Source organism: Macrobrachium nipponense, chromosome 23 (assembly GCF_015104395.2).
Source record: "Macrobrachium nipponense isolate FS-2020 chromosome 23, ASM1510439v2, whole genome shotgun sequence".
Lineage (NCBI taxonomy): Eukaryota > Metazoa > Arthropoda > Malacostraca > Decapoda > Palaemonidae > Macrobrachium > Macrobrachium nipponense.
Genome location: NC_061090.1, coordinates 54,844,218 through 54,848,944, shown reverse-complemented (window position 1 = coordinate 54,848,944; position 4,727 = coordinate 54,844,218).

Below are 4,727 nucleotides of genomic sequence, written 5' to 3'. Positions count from 1 at the left end.
ACACCAGAGTTGAAGAGAAAGAGAGGGAAAAAAATGGATAAGTATCAAGATCTGAAAATAGAAATAAGAAGGATATGGGATATGCCAGTGGAAATCGTACCCATAATCATAGGAGCACTAGACACGATCCCAAGATCCCTGAAAAGGAATCTAGAAAAACTAGAGGCTGAAGTAGCTCCAGGACTCATGCAGAAGAATGTGATCCTAGAAACGGCGCACATAGTAAGAAAAGTGATGGACTCCTAAGGAGGCAGGATGCAACCCGGAACCCCACACTATAAATACCACCCAGTCGAATTGGAGGACTGTGATAGAGCAAAAAAAAAAAATAATAATAATAATTATAAAAATAATAATAATAATAAAATAATAATAATAATAATAATAATAATTATTATTATTATTATTATTATTATTATTATTATTATTATTATTATTATTCTGTAATAATTCATTTATTTGCCTTTTTTGGCTTGTTAAGACGCTAAGCAGCTAGTTTTAATTCTACAAAAATTCCCACTTTTAGTTCGGCTTGAAAGGAAATTATAATTATTTAGACTTGTAATTGTTGTTACTCCATAACGGTTTATATTTATCAACAGTGATTCGTAGTGCGACTGTTTTGAGGTTTTCCTACTGTTACACCTTTCAAACAATGTAAATTTTTGTTTCAGAGATAAATGACCTCGTAGGGCCCAATGCTTGGCCTTTGGTCTAGATTCTATATTCAGTTCAATTCAGTGCAAACATTCCAGAGATCGGTTTTGTTAAACTTGAGCAGTTATCGAGTCACTAGTACCTTTAGTGTTACGCAGGCAAATGCTTACATACATACGCGCGCGCACCCACACACAAAAAAAAAAACACACACACACACACATTATATATATATATATATATATATATAATATATATATATAATATAATATAATATATATATATATAATATATAATACACACTATGTTTATATTTGTGTACCCGACTGTCTGTGTGCATGTATCCGTTTCTACAAACCGTAGCCAATCAAATAAAAGAAGAAAAATATTCGCCTCTATCCTCAAGTAATGGACTCCTAAAAGAAAAATAACCGGTCCTTTCCCCTCAATGGGAGACTATCGATGCACTAACAATCCACTCTTCTGATGGCGTCAGCGAGCTTGGACCGAAATTTAGTCATTATGGAAGAGGTTGAGATATTTCCCCAGTATCATTTTGTAGCAGATCCTATGGGATGCCAGTCAGCACCCGGAAATGTCATTTGCTGTTTTTCGTTCTATTCCTTATTGAAACATTCCATATAAGATACGATATTTCTCGTTTTTTTCTCTAACATATATGACGTTATTATTATTATTATTATTATTATTATTATTATTATTATTATTATTATTATTATTATTATTATTATTATTATTATTAATTTTAAAAAAATCCTCATAGTAGCACGAGTCTTCAAATGTTTAGAAACAAATCCACAGTTATGTCAATGTACATATATTTAAATTTAAAAATTTTAAAAACATCAAGGAAAGCTTTCGGGAATATGATTCCCGAAAGCTTTCCTTGCTGTTTTAAAATTTTCCAATTTAAATATATGTACATTTACATAACTGTGATTTTTCTTTGTTATTTATTCTTATCCATTGTTATTATTAATTATTATTATTATTATTATTATTATTAATTATTATTATTATTATTATTCAGTAGACGAAACCTATTCGTATACGGAGGAAGCAAACCAAAGGGGCCATTGACTTGAAATTCGAGTTTCCAACGAATATCATGGTGTACATTGAGAAGGAGCTGGAGGAACTGAAGGGAAATACAGAGAAAAAGAGATACCAGTTATTAAAAACTAAAAGATGAATAAATAATTAATAGATAAATACATATAAAGGCATCAATATGCAAGAACAATAATATGAAGGCAGTAATAAATTTGCATTTTAGCTTGAACTTCTGGGAGGCTGTTCCACATTCCATATGTTGAGTATATTCTTTATTTTATGGTATATTTTCGACACAGCGAATTGGCATTGCCCTTCAATTATTCAAGAGACAGACAGACAGACAGACAGACAGAAAGACAGACAGAATGACTGATAGGTGTTAATGGCCGTATTAAAACTCAAGGGCTGGTTGTACACTTGCATATTCATTATTAACCTCGTGTGAATGGAAGCGGTTTACTGAGAGAGAGAGAGAGAGAGAGAGAGAGAGAGAGAGAGAGAGATTCTTTTCGCAGATATTCACGGTTGTAAGTTATATTTCTTTTCTCTACTCAACGCCTCTCTCTCTCTCTCTCTCTCTCTCTCTCTCTCTCTCTCTCTCTCTCCATTAAAATCTTAATTATAAACCCTCTCTCTCTCTCTCTCTCTCTCTCTCTCTCTCTCTCTCTCTCTCTCTCTCTCTCTCTCTCTCTCTCTCTCTCTCTCTTCAGTCAATTGAAGCGTTGAATAGAGAAAAGAAATATAACTTGCGACCGTCAATGTCTGCGGAAAGAATCTCTCTCTCTCTCTCTCTCTCTCTCTCTCTCTCTCTCTCTCTCTCTCTATTAAGAGCTTAATTATGAACCGTTGTATTTTCGAAAACTGATTAACTCTTATCGAGAACTTTCTCCCAAGATAGAATAACGAAAAGGAAAATTCGAAACTCAAAAAAGGAACCGTTGAAATGTTTTCCCTTTCGTGAAGTCAGCCACCTGATGAGTCTGAAAAACAAATTAATTATAATAATTAATGGACAGTGACACGATCCTCTCGCCAGCTGAAACAAGGCTTGATCGGACATCCAGCTTACTCGAGGCGCGCGCTAAAATCTACGGCCAGATAGCCCCTTGTTTCGCCAACGAAAAATAAAATAAATACGCTATATTTTATTAGAAATCATTTTTTCTGTACTGTTTCACATGCACATTATTCATTTTTTACATTTTCATTCTAATAAATAAATCATAGATATCCTATCCTAAAATTTCTGTATGTTTAACTCAATGCGAAACACCTTTTTCAGACCTTTATAGGTTTTTCAGAGGGCTTTCTATCCCAAAATAAGAACAACAATAACAACAAAGTAGTTTCTTAGGCTTACTCCCTGAGTAAGATTTGTAAAAGGGATCTATTTTCATAAAGAAAAATAAACCGAGCATTCAGCTATTGCAGACAAGTCTTTGTTATAGAGTAAGTTATAGAGTGAGAGCAAAACTGGCGACAGGAAAAATCACTGTAATATATTGCCTCGTCTCGAGCAATATCGGACAACCTCGTCGAATTCTCTGGAGGAATTTTGCAATAAAATTTTGCACGCGTTGATGGCAGCACAAAAGACACGGTGATTTATTCTGCATTTCAGTTTATACGAAAACATATTCATTTTGTTCGGGAAATAAAGGCCGTTGCGAAAAGTTTTTTTTGTGCAACTGCAATAGAGGATTTTATTTTCCTCTTCCATTTTCTGCTGATTTCTGGTTACATGAGGATACCTCTATCAATATTCAGTATAAAATTCAAGTCTCCTGCCATGTCTCCATTTGATGTCGAATGTTCGAGTAGCCTGGTTTAATTTTTTTTTTATTTTTTTATTTTCTATACTTTTTGCATAATGGTGAACGTTGCAAATCTCGGCCGCAGAATATGCAATTTCTTTTCATTTAACAATTTTAGGATAGCAATTACATATTTCTTCGCTGTTGTCATTCCTTCAAAATAATATAAGTATCAGATATTTTTTTTTCATTTTTCAAATGGCGATGATAAAATTGTCATGGTAATTCATCATACATCAGTGAAAAAGTCGAAATATCTTATATTTAATTATCTAAATTACTTGAAATGTACATCACGAAAACCCAGCTATAACACAAATGGAAGATAATTAGGTGCATTCACCCTTTTCCATTTTCCATATTTGGATGGTTTTGTTACAAAACTATTTCTCCTTTTTGATTTACATCCAAATAACACATTATTTTTTTCGTTTTGATATAAAATGGATGAAATTAAAAAAAAAACTATTTTCTCTTATTTCATAGCCGTCGTTCTGCCTGCTTTTAGCACGAATCGTGTTTTCAACCAAATTTATCAGGAAGAGTCTATAGAGTAATCCAGTATGTTTAAAAAATTTTCACATGTTTTCATTCTACAGTATAGTCATTCATACTGGTGTTAAGGCTGAATAGCATATGATTTTCATGTGGTCTTAAAAAAAATTTAAAACAGATTAGTACAAAAAAAATATTAAAAACGCCAAAAAGAATAACTTAATTTTGATTTAATATTTCCAGCTACGTTGGTAGCTCATAAAGGCATTTGAAATTAGCAGAAACAGCGAGTGTTTCAGGAGATTTTTAAGGCTCATTATTTTTTTTTTTTTTTTTTTTTTTTTTTGAGAGGGTGTGTTTGGGAAGGCAAATGTTAATGGCCTGCAATATACATTAACAGAATATTCAGAGAACGAAAAATAACATTTGCATATTGTTGGGTAATGCTAGAATAACATTTCTTGCTGTTTATGGGGTTATTTCTTTCATTTATCTGGTGTTTATTTTCTTTTTTTTTAACGCTCTTCTCGTATTAGGTGAAACATTTAACTGCAGTTTAAGATGAATATTTCATATGAATATTGTACACCAACGACAGCAGCAACAACAACAACAACAACAACAACAACAACAACAACAACAACAACAATAATAATAATAATAATAATAATAATAATAATAATA